This window comes from Platichthys flesus, chromosome 3 (genome assembly GCF_949316205.1).
Source record: "Platichthys flesus chromosome 3, fPlaFle2.1, whole genome shotgun sequence".
Taxonomy (NCBI): Eukaryota; Metazoa; Chordata; class Actinopteri; order Pleuronectiformes; family Pleuronectidae; genus Platichthys; species Platichthys flesus.
In genome coordinates, this window is record NC_084947.1 from 24,933,679 (window position 1) to 24,946,315 (window position 12,637).

General features: G+C 37.6%; 25 non-coding genes across 25 annotated transcripts; 10 read left to right on the forward strand and 15 right to left on the reverse strand.

Annotated features, from left to right (window-relative positions):
* Positions 1 to 129: 129 nt before the first annotated feature.
* On the reverse strand, positions 130 to 202 carry trnaq-uug (transfer RNA glutamine (anticodon UUG)). The gene has a single exon. It is a non-coding gene; the product is annotated as a tRNA-Gln (tRNA).
* A 261-nt stretch (positions 203 to 463) lies between these two features.
* trnai-aau (transfer RNA isoleucine (anticodon AAU)) lies at positions 464 to 537 on the forward strand. Its single transcript has one exon. It is a non-coding gene; the product is annotated as a tRNA-Ile (tRNA).
* Positions 538 to 893: 356 nt separating this feature from the next.
* On the reverse strand, positions 894 to 966 carry trnar-ucg (transfer RNA arginine (anticodon UCG)). Its single transcript has one exon. It is a non-coding gene; the product is annotated as a tRNA-Arg (tRNA).
* Positions 967 to 1,227: 261 nt separating this feature from the next.
* trnai-aau (transfer RNA isoleucine (anticodon AAU)) lies at positions 1,228 to 1,301 on the forward strand. The gene has a single exon. It is a non-coding gene; the product is annotated as a tRNA-Ile (tRNA).
* A 1,118-nt stretch (positions 1,302 to 2,419) lies between these two features.
* Positions 2,420 to 2,492, reverse strand: trnar-ucg (transfer RNA arginine (anticodon UCG)). The gene has a single exon. It is a non-coding gene; the product is annotated as a tRNA-Arg (tRNA).
* A 261-nt stretch (positions 2,493 to 2,753) lies between these two features.
* On the forward strand, positions 2,754 to 2,827 carry trnai-aau (transfer RNA isoleucine (anticodon AAU)). Its single transcript has one exon. It is a non-coding gene; the product is annotated as a tRNA-Ile (tRNA).
* A 355-nt stretch (positions 2,828 to 3,182) lies between these two features.
* On the reverse strand, positions 3,183 to 3,255 carry trnar-ucg (transfer RNA arginine (anticodon UCG)). The gene has a single exon. It is a non-coding gene; the product is annotated as a tRNA-Arg (tRNA).
* A 689-nt stretch (positions 3,256 to 3,944) lies between these two features.
* Positions 3,945 to 4,017, reverse strand: trnar-ucg (transfer RNA arginine (anticodon UCG)). Its single transcript has one exon. It is a non-coding gene; the product is annotated as a tRNA-Arg (tRNA).
* A 261-nt stretch (positions 4,018 to 4,278) lies between these two features.
* Positions 4,279 to 4,352, forward strand: trnai-aau (transfer RNA isoleucine (anticodon AAU)). The gene has a single exon. It is a non-coding gene; the product is annotated as a tRNA-Ile (tRNA).
* Positions 4,353 to 4,708: 356 nt separating this feature from the next.
* trnar-ucg (transfer RNA arginine (anticodon UCG)) lies at positions 4,709 to 4,781 on the reverse strand. The gene has a single exon. It is a non-coding gene; the product is annotated as a tRNA-Arg (tRNA).
* Positions 4,782 to 5,470: 689 nt separating this feature from the next.
* Positions 5,471 to 5,543, reverse strand: trnar-ucg (transfer RNA arginine (anticodon UCG)). Its single transcript has one exon. It is a non-coding gene; the product is annotated as a tRNA-Arg (tRNA).
* Positions 5,544 to 5,690: 147 nt separating this feature from the next.
* Positions 5,691 to 5,764, forward strand: trnai-aau (transfer RNA isoleucine (anticodon AAU)). The gene has a single exon. It is a non-coding gene; the product is annotated as a tRNA-Ile (tRNA).
* A 356-nt stretch (positions 5,765 to 6,120) lies between these two features.
* Positions 6,121 to 6,193, reverse strand: trnar-ucg (transfer RNA arginine (anticodon UCG)). The gene has a single exon. It is a non-coding gene; the product is annotated as a tRNA-Arg (tRNA).
* Positions 6,194 to 6,454: 261 nt separating this feature from the next.
* On the forward strand, positions 6,455 to 6,528 carry trnai-aau (transfer RNA isoleucine (anticodon AAU)). The gene has a single exon. It is a non-coding gene; the product is annotated as a tRNA-Ile (tRNA).
* A 356-nt stretch (positions 6,529 to 6,884) lies between these two features.
* trnar-ucg (transfer RNA arginine (anticodon UCG)) lies at positions 6,885 to 6,957 on the reverse strand. Its single transcript has one exon. It is a non-coding gene; the product is annotated as a tRNA-Arg (tRNA).
* Positions 6,958 to 8,403: 1,446 nt separating this feature from the next.
* Positions 8,404 to 8,476, reverse strand: trnar-ucg (transfer RNA arginine (anticodon UCG)). Its single transcript has one exon. It is a non-coding gene; the product is annotated as a tRNA-Arg (tRNA).
* A 147-nt stretch (positions 8,477 to 8,623) lies between these two features.
* trnai-aau (transfer RNA isoleucine (anticodon AAU)) lies at positions 8,624 to 8,697 on the forward strand. Its single transcript has one exon. It is a non-coding gene; the product is annotated as a tRNA-Ile (tRNA).
* A 901-nt stretch (positions 8,698 to 9,598) lies between these two features.
* Positions 9,599 to 9,671, reverse strand: trnar-ucg (transfer RNA arginine (anticodon UCG)). Its single transcript has one exon. It is a non-coding gene; the product is annotated as a tRNA-Arg (tRNA).
* Positions 9,672 to 9,932: 261 nt separating this feature from the next.
* trnai-aau (transfer RNA isoleucine (anticodon AAU)) lies at positions 9,933 to 10,006 on the forward strand. The gene has a single exon. It is a non-coding gene; the product is annotated as a tRNA-Ile (tRNA).
* Positions 10,007 to 10,362: 356 nt separating this feature from the next.
* trnar-ucg (transfer RNA arginine (anticodon UCG)) lies at positions 10,363 to 10,435 on the reverse strand. Its single transcript has one exon. It is a non-coding gene; the product is annotated as a tRNA-Arg (tRNA).
* Positions 10,436 to 10,693: 258 nt separating this feature from the next.
* Positions 10,694 to 10,767, forward strand: trnai-aau (transfer RNA isoleucine (anticodon AAU)). Its single transcript has one exon. It is a non-coding gene; the product is annotated as a tRNA-Ile (tRNA).
* A 356-nt stretch (positions 10,768 to 11,123) lies between these two features.
* trnar-ucg (transfer RNA arginine (anticodon UCG)) lies at positions 11,124 to 11,196 on the reverse strand. Its single transcript has one exon. It is a non-coding gene; the product is annotated as a tRNA-Arg (tRNA).
* A 479-nt stretch (positions 11,197 to 11,675) lies between these two features.
* Positions 11,676 to 11,748, reverse strand: trnar-ucg (transfer RNA arginine (anticodon UCG)). Its single transcript has one exon. It is a non-coding gene; the product is annotated as a tRNA-Arg (tRNA).
* A 261-nt stretch (positions 11,749 to 12,009) lies between these two features.
* trnai-aau (transfer RNA isoleucine (anticodon AAU)) lies at positions 12,010 to 12,083 on the forward strand. Its single transcript has one exon. It is a non-coding gene; the product is annotated as a tRNA-Ile (tRNA).
* A 356-nt stretch (positions 12,084 to 12,439) lies between these two features.
* On the reverse strand, positions 12,440 to 12,512 carry trnar-ucg (transfer RNA arginine (anticodon UCG)). Its single transcript has one exon. It is a non-coding gene; the product is annotated as a tRNA-Arg (tRNA).
* Between the last annotated feature and the right edge of the window lie 125 nt (positions 12,513 to 12,637).

A 12,637-nucleotide genomic window follows, 5' to 3' on the forward strand; every position in this document is an offset into this window, starting at 1 on the left:
ATACACTAAGACTTGTTTTGGTGTTAGTCAATTGTTGGTTGTTTTGTCATTGTGCGTACACCACATATAGCATTTCCGTTTTTACTTAAGGCACTACACTGTAGATATTTTTGTAAATTGAGGGACTTTAAACCAAGAAGGGACTCGAACCCTCAATCTTCTGATTCAAAGTCAGACGCCTTGTCCATTAGGCCACGTGGTCTCAGCTTTCCTCGTCTAAGGTTTATTTTATCGATATCCAATCATTTATAAAAGCTTCTCTCAATTAAAATACATGGCCGAAAGATTGTTCCATGAAATATCTAACTTTATTGAAGTTCTTTTTTTAACTATGTGTATGTGTACCAAATATCTCTAAAACGCATAGTGACTCATTCACCAAATCATACTGCACTTCAACTGTTGTTCACCCTGTGCAAATGAACACTGGAAAATAAATGGAATTGATCCTCACTATAAACATGGCCGGTTAGCTCAGATGGTCAGAGCGTGGTGCTAATAATGCCAAGGTCATGGGTTCAAGCCCCATACTGGCCAGTTGTTAGTAACAGATGCAAATCCATTTCACAAAAGCTAATCTGAATTATGGATGTCAGGAAGATTGCTCACTTGGTGAAATAACCAGCATGGACCGAATTCTAACTGCACCTGTTTGTTCACTGACTATTATTGCCTGTATCCTCTCCAAGTAGTGAACAATAATATGCTGTTTTAAAGAACAAAGTGTCTTGAATCCAAGAGATATGGAATAGAAAAACCACTTCATACTCTAAGACTTTTTTTGGTGTTAGTCAATTGTTGGTTGTTTTGTCATTGTGCGTACACCACATATAGCATTTCCGTTTTTACTTAAGGCACTACACTGTAGATATTTTTGTAAATTGAGGGACTTTAAACCACGAAGGGTCTCAAACCCTCAATCTTCTGATTCGAAGTCAGACGCCTTGTCCATTAGGCCACGTGGTCTCAGCTTTCCTCATCTAAGGTTTATTTTATCGATATCCAATCATTCAGAAAAGCTTCTCTGAATTAAAATACATGGCCGAAAGATTGTTCCATGAAATATCTAACTTTATTGAAGTTCTTTTTTTAACTATGTGTATGTGTACCAAATATCTCTAAAACGCATAGTGACTCATTCACCAAATCATACTGCACTTCAACTGTTGTTCACCCTGTGCAAATGAACACTGGAAAATAAATGGAGTTGATCCTCACTATAAACATGGCCGGTTAGCTCAGATGGTCAGAGCGTGGTGCTAATAACGCCAAGGTCATGGGTTCAAGCCCCATACTGGCCAGTTGTTAGTAACAGATGCAAATCCATTTCACAAAAGCTAATCTGAATTATGGATGTCAGGAAGATTGCTCACTTGGTGAAATAACCAGCATGGACTGAATTCTAACTGCACCTGTTTGTTCACTGACTATTATTGCCTGTATCGTCTCCAAGTAGTGAACAATAATATGCTGGTTTAAAGCACAACGTGTCTTGAATCCAAGAGATATGGAATAGAAAAACAATTTCATACACTAAGACTTGCTTTGGTGTTAGTCAATTGTTGGTTGTTTTGTCATTGTGCATACACCACATATAGCATTTCCGTTTTTACTTAAGGCACTACACTGTAGATATTTTTATAAATTGAGGGACTTTAAACCAAGAAGGGACTCGAACCCTCAATTGTCTGATTAGAAGTCAGACGCCTTGTCCATTAGGCCACGTGGTCTCAGCTTTCCTCATCTAAGGTTTATTTTATCGATATCCAATCATTTAGAAAAGCTTCTCTGAATTAAAATACATGGCCGAAAGATTGTTCCATGAAATATCTAACTTTATTGAAGTTCTTTTTTTAACTATGTGTATGTGTACCAAATATCTCTAAAACGCATAGTGACTCATTCACCAAATCATACTGCACTTCAACTCTTGTTCACCCTGTGCAAATGAACACTGGAAAATAAATGGAGTTGATCCTCACTATAAACCATTGGTTAGCTCAGATGGTCAGAGCGTGGTGCTAATAACGCCAAGGTCATGGGTTCAAGCCCCATACTGGCCAGTTGTTAGTAACAGATGCAAATCCATTTCACAAAAGCTAATCTGAATTATGGATGTCAGGAAGATTGCTCACTTGGTGAAATAACCAGCATGGACCGAATTCTAACTGCACCTGTTTGTTCACTGACTATTATTGCCTGTATCCTCTCCAAGTAGTGAACAATAATATGCTGTTTTAAAGAACAAAGTGTCTTGAATCCAAGAGATATGGAATAGAAAAACCACTTCATAGTCTAAGACTTTTTTTGGTGTTAGTCAATTGTTGGTTGTTTTTTCATTGTGCGTACACCACATATAGCATTTCCGTTTTTACTTAAGGCACTACACTGTAGATATTTTTGTAAATTGAGGGACTTTAAACCACGAAGGGTCTCGAACCCTCAATCTTCTGATTCGAAGACAGATGCCTTGTCCATTAGGCCACGTGGTCTCAGCTTTCCTCATCTAAGGTTTATTTTATCGATATCCAATCATTCAGAAAAGCTTCTCTGAATTAAAATACATGGCCGAAAGATTGTTCCATGAAATATCTAACTTTATTGAAGTTCTTTTTTTAACTATGTGTATGTGTACCAAATATCTCTAAAACGCATAGTGACTCATTCACCAAATCATACTGCACTTCAACTGTTGTTCACCCTGTGCAAATGAACACTGGAAAATAAATGGAGTTGATCCTCACTATAAACATGGCCGGTTAGCTCAGATGGTCAGAGCGTGGTGCTAATAACGCCAAGGTCATGGGTTCAAGCCCCATACTGGCCAGTTGTTAGTAACAGATGCAAATCCATTTCACAAAAGCTAATCTGAATTATGGATGTCAGGAAGATTGCTCACTTGGTGAAATAACCAGCATGGACCGAATTCTAACTGCACCTGTTTGTTCACTGACTATTATTGCCTGTATCCTCTCCAAGTAATGAACAATAATATGCTGGTTTAAAGCACAATGTGTCTTGAATCCAGAGATATGGAATAGAAAAACAATTTCATACACTAAGACTTGCTTTGGTGTTAGTCAATTGTTGGTTGTTTTGTCATTGTGCGTACACCACATATAGCATTTCCGTTTTTACTTAAGGCACTACACTGTAGATATTTTTATAAATTGAGGGACTTTAAACCACGAAGGGACTCGAACCCTCAATCTTCTGATTCGAAGTCAGACGCCTTGTCCATTAGGCCACGTGGTCTTAGTTTTCCTCATCTAAGGTTTATTTTATCGATATCCACTCATTTAGAAAAGCTTCTCTGAATTAAAATACATGGCCGAAAGATTGTTCCATGAAATATCTAACTTTATTGAAGTTCTTTTTTTAACTATGTGTATGTGTACCAAATATCTCTAAAACGCATAGTGACTCATTCAACAAATCATACTGCACTTCAACTGTTGTTCACCCTGTGCAAATGAACACTGGAAAATAAATGGAGTTGATCCTCACTATAAACCATTGGTTAGCTCAGATGGTCAGAGCGTGGTGCTAATAACGCCAAGGTCATGGGTTCAAGCCCCATACTGGCTAGTTGTTAGTAACAGATGCAAATCCATTTCACAAAAGCTAATCTGAATTATTGATGTCAGGAAGATTGCTCACTTGGTGAAATAACCAGCATGGACTGAATTCTAACTGCACCTGTTTGTTCACTGACTATTATTGCCTGTATCCTCTCCAAGTAGTGAACAATAATATGCTGTTTTAAAGAACAAAGTGTCTTGAATCCAAGAGATATGGAATAGAAAAACCACTTCATACTCTAAGACTTGTTTTGGTGTTAGTCAATTGTTGGTTGTTTTGTCATTGTGCGTACACCACATATAGCATTTCCGTTTTTACTTAAGGCACTACACTGTAGATATTTTTGTAAATTGAGGGACTTTCAACAACGAAGGGACTCGAACCCTCAATCTTCTGATTCGAAGTCAGACGCCTTGTCCATTAGGCCACGTGGTCTCAGCTTTCCTCATCTAAGGTTTATTTTATCGATATCCAATCATTTATAAAAGCTTCTCTGAATTAAAATACATGGCCGAAAGATTGTTCCATGAAATATCTAACTTTATTGAAGTTCTTTTTTAAACTATGTGTATGTGTACCAAACATCTCTAAAACGCATAGTGACTCATTCACCAAATCATACTGCACTTCAACTGTTGTTCACCCTGTGCAAATGAACACTGGAAAATAAATGGAGTTGATCCTCACTCTAAACATGGCCGGTTAGCTCAGATGGTCAGAGCGTGGTGCTAATAACGCCAAGGTCATGGGTTCAAGCCCCATACTGGCCAGTTGTTAGTAACAGACGCAAATCCATTTCACAAAAGCTTCTCTGAATAAGGGAACTCAGGAAGATTGCTCACTTGGTGAAATAACCAGCATGGACTGAGTTCTAACTGCACCTGTTTGTTCACTGACTATTATTGCCTGTATCGTCTCCAAGTAGTGAACAATAATATGCTGGTTTAAAGCACAATGTGTCTTGAATACAAGAGATATGGAATAGAAAAACAATTTCATACACTAAGACTTGCTTTGGTGTTAGTCAATTGTTGGTTGTTTTGTCATTGTGCATACACCACATATAGCATTTCCGTTTTCACTTAAGGCACTACACTGTAGATATTTTTATATATTGAGGGACTTTAAACCAAGAAGGGACTCGAACCCTCAATCTTCTGATTCGAAGTCAGACGCCTTGTCCATTAGGCCACGTGGTCTCAGCTTTCCTCATTTAAGGTTTATTTTATCGATATCCAATCATTTAGAAAAGCTTCTCTGAATTAAAATACATGGCCGAAAGATTGTTCCATGAAATATCTAACTTTATTGAAGTTCTTTTTTTAACTATGTGTATGTGTACCAAATATCTCTAAAACACATAGTGACTCATTCACCAAATCATACTGCACTTCAACTGTTGTTCACCCTGTGCAAATGAACACTGGAAAATAAATGGAGTTGATACTCACTATAAACCATTGGTTAGCTCAGATGGTCAGAGCGTGGTGCTAATAACGCCAAGGTCATGGGTTCAAGCCCCATACTGGCCAGTTGTTAGTAACAGATGCAAATCCATTTCACAAAAGCTAATCTGAATTATGGATGTCAGGAAGACTGCTCACTTGGTGAAATAACCAGCATGGACCGAATTCTAACTACACCTGTTTGTTCACTGACTATTATTGCCTGTATCCTCTCCAAGTAGTGAACAATAATATGCTGTTTTAAAGAACAAAGTGTCTTGAATCCAAGAGATATGGAATAGAAAAAACACTTCATACTCTAAGACTTGTTTTGGTGTTAGTCAATTGTTGGTTGTTTTGTCATTGTGCGTACACCACATATAGCATTTCCGTTTTTACTTAAGGCACTACACTGTAGATATTTTTGTAAATTGAGGGACTTTAAACCACGAAGGGTCTCGAACCCTCAATCTTCTGATTCGAAGTCAGACGCCTTGTCCATTAGGCCACGTGGTCTCAGCTTTCCTCATCTAAGGTTTATTTTATCGATATCCAATCATTTATAAGTGACTCATTCACCAAATCATACTGCACTTCAACTGTTGTTCACCCTGTGCAAATGAACACTGGAAAATAAATGGAGTTGATCCTCACTATAAACATGGCCGGTTAGCTCAGATGGTCAGAGCGTGGTGCTAATAACGCCAAGGTCATGGGTTCAAGCCCCATACTGGCCAGTTGTTAGTAACAGATGCAAATCCATTTCACAAAAGCTAATCTGAATTATGGATGTCAGGAAGATTGCTCACTTGGTGAAATAACCAGCATGGACCGAATTCTAACTGCACCTGTTTGTTCACTGACTATTATTGCCTGTATCCTCTCCAAGTAGTGAACAATAATATGCTGTTTTAAAGAACAAAGTGTCTTGAATCCAAGAGATATGGAATAGAAAAACCACTTCATACTGTAAGACTTGTTTTGGTGTTAGTCAATTGTTGGTTGTTTTGTCATTGTGCGTACACCACATATAGCATTTCCGTTTTTACTTAAGGCACTACACTGTAGATATTTTTGTAAATTGAGGGACTTTAAACCACGAAGGGTCTCGAACCCTCAATCTTCTGATTCGAAGTCAGACACCTTGTCCATTAGGCCACGTGGTCTCAGCTTTCCTCATCTAAGGTTTATTTTATCGATATCCAATCATTTATAAAAGCTTCTCTCAATTAAAATAAATGGCCGAAAGATTGTTCCATGAAATATCTAACTTTATTGAAGTTCTTTTTTTAACTATGTGTATGTGTACCAAATATCTCTAAAACGCATAGTGACTCATTCACCAAATCATACTGCACTTCAACTGTTGTTCACCCTGTGCAAATGAACACTGGAAAATAAATGGAGTTGATCCTCACTATAAACATGGCCGGTTAGCTCAGATGGTCAGAGCGTGGTGCTAATAATGCCAAGGTCATGGGTTCAAGCCCCATACTGGCCATGTTTTTGTAACAGATGCAAATCCATTTCACAAAAGCTTGTCTGAATAAGGGAACTCAGGAAGATTGCTCACTTGGTGAAATAACCAGCATGGACTGAATTCTAACTGCACCTGTTTGTTCACTGACTATTATTGCCTGTATCCTCTCCAAGTAATGAACAATAATATGCTGGTTTAAAGCACAATGTGTCTTGAATCCAAGAGATATGGAATAGAAAAACAATTTCATACACCAAGACTTGCTTTGGTGTTAGTCAATTGTTGGTTGTTTTGTCATTGTGCATACACCACATATAGCATTTCCGTTTTTACTTAAGGCACTACACTGTAGATATTTTTATAAATTGAGGGATTTTAAACCACGAAGGGACTCGAACCCTCAATCTTCTGATTCGAAGTCAGACGCCTTGTCCATTAGGCCATGTGGTCGTAGTTTTCCTCATCTAAGGTTTATTTTATCGATATCCAATCATTTAGAAAAGCTTCTCTGAATTAAAATACATGGCCGAAAGATTGTTCCATGAAATATCTAACTTTATTGAAGTTCTTTTTTTAACTATGTGTATGTGTACCAAATATCTCTAAAACGCATAGTGACTCATTCACAAAATCATACTGCACTTCAACTGTTGTTCACCCTGTGCAAATGAACACTGGAAAATAAATGGAGTTGATCCTCACTATAAACATGGCTGGTTAGCTCAGATGGTCAGAGCGTGGTGCTAATAACGCCAAGGTCATGGGTTCAAGCTGGCCATGTTTTTGTAACAGATGCAAATCCATTTCACAAAAGCTTCTCTGAATAAGGGAACTCAGGAAGATTGCTCACTTGGTGAAATAACCAGCATGGACTGAATTCTAACTGCACCTGTTTGTTCACTGACTATTATTGCCTGTATCGTCTCCAAGTAGTGAACAATAATATGCTGGTTTAAAGCACAATGTGTCTTGAATACAAGAGATATGGAATAGAAAAACAATTTCATACACTAAGACTTGCTTTGGTGTTAGTCAATTGTTGGTTGTTTTGTCATTGTGCATACACCACATATAGCATTTCCGTTTTCACTTAAGGCACTACACTGTAGATATTTTTATAAATTGAGGGACTTTAAACCAAGAAGGGACTCGAACCCTCAATCTTCTGATTCGAAGTCAGACACCTTGTCCATTAGGCCACGTGGTCTCAGCTTTCCTCATTTAAGGTTTATTTTATCGATATCCAATCATTTAGAAAAGCTTCTCTGAATTAAAATACATGGCCGAAAGATTGTTCCATGAAATATCTAACTTTATTGAAGTTCTTTTTTTAACTATGTGTATGTGTACAAAATATCTCTAAAACGCATAGTGACTCATTCACCAAATCATACTGCACTTCAACTGTTGTTCACCCTGTGCAAATGAACACTGGAAAATAAATGGAGTTGATACTCACTATAAACCATTGGTTAGCTCAGATGGTCAGAGCGTGGTGCTAATAACGCCAAGGTCATGGGTTCAAGCCCCATACTGGCCAGTTGTTAGTAACAGATGCAAATCCATTTCACAAAAGCTAATCTGAATTATGGATGTCAGGAAGACTGCTCACTTGTTGAAATAACCAGCATGGACCGAATTCTAACTACACCTGTTTGTTCACTGACTATTATTGCCTGTATCCTCTCCAAGTAGTGAACAATAATATGCTGTTTTAAAGAACAAAGTGTCTTGAATCCAAGAGATATGGAATAGAAAAACCACTTCATACTCTAAGAATTGTTTTGGTGTTAGTCAATTGTTGGTTGTTTTTTCATTGTGCGTACACCACATATAGCATTTCCGTTTTTACTTAAGGCACTACACTGTAGATATTTTTGTAAATTGAGGGACTTTAAACCACGAAGGGTCTCGAACCCTCAATCTTCTGATTCGAAGTCAGACGCCTTGTCCATTAGGCCACGTGGTCTCAGCTTTCCTCATCTAAGGTTTATTTTATCGAAATCCAATCATTTATAAGTGACTCATTCACCAAATCATACTGCACTTCAACTGTTGTTCACCCTGTGTAAATGAACACTGGAAAATAAATGGAGTTGATCCTCACTATAAACATGGCCGGTTAGCTCAGATGGTCAGAGCGTGGTGCTAATAACGCCAAGGTCATGGGTTCAAGCCCCATACTGGCCAGTTGTTAGTAACAGATGCAAATCAATTTCACAAAAGCTAATCTGAATTATGGATGTCAAGAAGATTGCTCACTTGGCGAAATAACCAGCATGGACCGAATTGTAACTGCACCTGTTTGTTCACTGACTATTATTGCCTGTATCCTCTCCAATTAGTGAACAATAATATGCAGTTTTAAAGAAGAAAGTGTCTTGAATCCAAGAGATATGGAATAGAAAAACCACTTCATACTCTAAGACTTGTTTTGGTGTTAGTCAATTGTTGGTTGTTTTGTCATTGTGCGTACACCACATATAGCATTTCCGTTTTTACTTAAGGCACTACACTGTAGATATTTTTGTAAATTGAGGGACTTTCAACAACGAAGGGACTCGAACCCTCAATCTTCTGATTCGAAGTCAGACGCCTTGTCCATTAGGCCACGTGGACTCAGCTTTCCTCATCTAAGGTTTATTTTATCGATTTCCAATCATTTATAAAAGCTTCTCTGAATTAAAATACATGGCCGAAAGATTGTTCCATGAAATATCTAACTTTATTGAAGTTCTTTTTTTAACTATGTGTATGTGTACCAAATATCTCTAAAACGCATAGTGACTCATTCACCAAATCATACTGCACTTCAACTGTTGTTCACCAGCATGGACCGAATTGTAACTGCACCTGTTTGTTCACTGACTATTATTGCCTGTATCCTCTCCAAGTAGTGAACAATAATATGCTGTTTTAAAGAAGAGAGTGTCTTGAATCCAAGAGATATGGAATAGAAAAACCACTTCATACTCTAAGCCTTGTTTTGGTGTTAGTCAATTGTTTTGTCATTGTGCATACAACACATATAGCATTTCCGTTTTTACTTAAGGCACTACACTGTAGATATTTTTGTAAATTGAGGGATTTTAAACCACGAAGGGACTCGAACCCTCAATCTTCTGATTCGAAGTCAGACGCCTTGTCCATTAGGCCATGTGGTCGTAGTTTTCCTCATCTAAGGTTTATTTTATCAATATCCAATCATTTAGAAAAGCTTCTCTGAATTAAAATACATGGCCGAAAGATTGTTCCATGAAATATCTAACTTTATTGAATTTTTTTTTTTAACTATGTGTATGTGTACCAAATATCTCTAAAACGCATAGTGACTCATTCACCAAATCATACTGCACTTCAACTGTTGTTCACCCTGTGCAAATGAACACTGGAAAATAAATGGAGTTGATCCTCACTACAAACATGGCCGGTTAGCTCAGATGGTCAGAGCGTGGTGCTAATAACGCCAAGGTCATGGGTTCAAGCCCCATACTGGCCAGTTGTTAGTAACAGATGCAAATCAATTTCACAAAAGCTAATCTGAATTATGGATGTCAAGAAGATTGCTCACTTGGCGAAATAACCAGCATGGACCGAATTGTAACTGCACCTGTTTGTTCACTGACTATTATTGCCTGTATCCTCTCCAAGTAGTGAACAATAATATGCTGTTTTAAAGAAGAAAGTGTCTTGAATCCAAGAGATATGGAATAGAAAAACCACTTCATACTCTAAGCCTTGTTTTGGTGTTAGTCAATTGTTGGTTGTTTTGTCATTGTGCGTACACCACATATAGCATTTCCGTTTTTACTTAAGTCACTACACTGTAGATATTTTTGTAAATTGAGGGACTTTAAACCACGAAGGGACTCGAACCCTCAATCTTCTGATTCGAAGTCAGACGCCTTGTCCATTAGGCCACGTGGTCGTAGTTTTCCTCATCTGTTTATTTTATCGATATCCAATCATTTAGAAAAGCTTCTCTGAATTAAAATACATGGCCGAAAGATTGTTCCATGAAATATCTAACTTTATTGAAGTTCTTTTTTTAACTATGTGTATGTGTACCAAATATCTCTAAAACGCATAGTGACTCATTCACCAAATCATACTGCACTTCAACTGTTGTTCACCCTGTGCAAATGAACACTGGAAAATAAATGGAGTTGATCCTCACTATAAACATGGCCGGTTAGCTCAGATGGTCAGAGCATGGTGCTAATAACGCCAAGGTCATGGGTTCAAGCCCCATACTGGCCAGTTGTTAGTAACAGATGCAAATCCATTTCACAAAAGCTAATCTGAATTATGGATGTCAGGAAGATTGCTCACTTGGTGAAATAACCAGCATGGACCGAATTCTAACTGCACCTGTTTGTTCACTGACTATTATTGCCTGTATCCTCTCCAAGTAGTGAACAATAATATGCTGTTTTAAAGAACAGAGTGTCTTGAATCCAAGAGATATGGAATAGAAAAACCACTTCATACTCTAAGACTTGTTTTGGTGTTAGTCAATTGTTGGTTGTTTTGTCATTGTGCGTACACCACATATAGCATTTCCGTTTTTACTTAAGGCACTACACTGTAGATATTTTTGTAAATTGAGGGACTTTCAACAACGAAGGGACTCGAACCCTCAATCTTCTGATTCGAAGTCAGACGCCTTGTCCATTAGGCCACGTGGTCTCAGCTTTCCTCATCTAAGGTTTATTTTATCGATATCCAATCATTTATAAAAGCTTCTCTGAATTAAAATACATGGCCGAAAGATTGTTCCATGAAATATCTAACTTTATTGAAGTTCTTTTTTTAACTATGTGTATGTGTACCAAATATCTCTAAAACGCATAGTGACTCATTCACCAAATCATACTGCACTTCAACTGTTGTTCACCAGCATGGACCGAATTGTAACTGCACCTGTTTGTTCACTGACTATTATTGCCTGTATCCTCTCCAAGTAGTGAACAATAATATGCTGTTTTAAAGAAGAGAGTGTCTTGAATCCAAGAGATATGGAATAGAAAAACCACTTCATACTCTAAGCCTTGTTTTGGTGTTAGTCAATTGTTGGTTGTTTTGTCATTGTGCGTACACCACATATAGCATTTCCGTTTTTACTTAAGTCACTACACTGTAGATATTTTTGTAAATTGAGGGACTTTAAACCACGAAGGGACTCGAACCCTCAATCTTCTGATTCGAAGTCAGACGCCTTGTCCATTAGGCCATGTGGTCGTAGTTTTCCTCATCTAAGGTTTATTTTATCAATATCCAATCATTTAGAAAAGCTTCTCTGAATTAAAATACATGGCCGAAAGATTGTTCCATGAAATATCTAACTTTATTGAATTTTTTTTTTTAACTATGTGTATGTGTACCAAATATCTCTAAAACGCATAGTGACTCATTCACCAAATCATACTGCACTTCAACTGTTGTTCACCCTGTGCAAATGAACACTGGAAAATAAATGGAGTTGATCCTCACTACAAACATGGCCGGTTAGCTCAGATGGTCAGAGCGTGGTGCTAATAACGCCAAGGTCATGAGTTCAAGCCCCATACTGGCCAGTTGTTAGTAACAGATGCAAATCAATTTCACAAAAGCTAATCTGAATTATGGATGTCAAGAAGATTGCTCACTTGGCGAAATAACCAGCATGGACCGAATTGTAACTGCACCTGTTTGTTCACTGACTATTATTGCCTGTATCCTCTCCAAGTAGTGAACAATAATATGCTGTTTTAAAGAAGAAAGTGTCTTGAATCCAAGAGATATGGAATAGAAAAACCACTTCATACTCTAAGCCTTGTTTTGGTGTTAGTCAATTGTTGGTTGTTTTGTCATTGTGCGTACACCACATATAGCATTTCCGTTTTTACTTAAGTCACTACACTGTAGATATTTTTGTAAATTGAGGGACTTTAAACCACGAAGGGACTCGAACCCTCAATCTTCTGATTCGAAGTCAGACGCCTTGTCCATTAGGCCACGTGGTCGTAGTTTTCCTCATCTAAGGTTTATTTTATCGATATCCAATCATTTAGAAAAGCTTCTCTGAATTAAAATACATGGCCGAAAGATTGTTCCATGAAATATCTAACTTTATTGAAGTTCTTTTTTT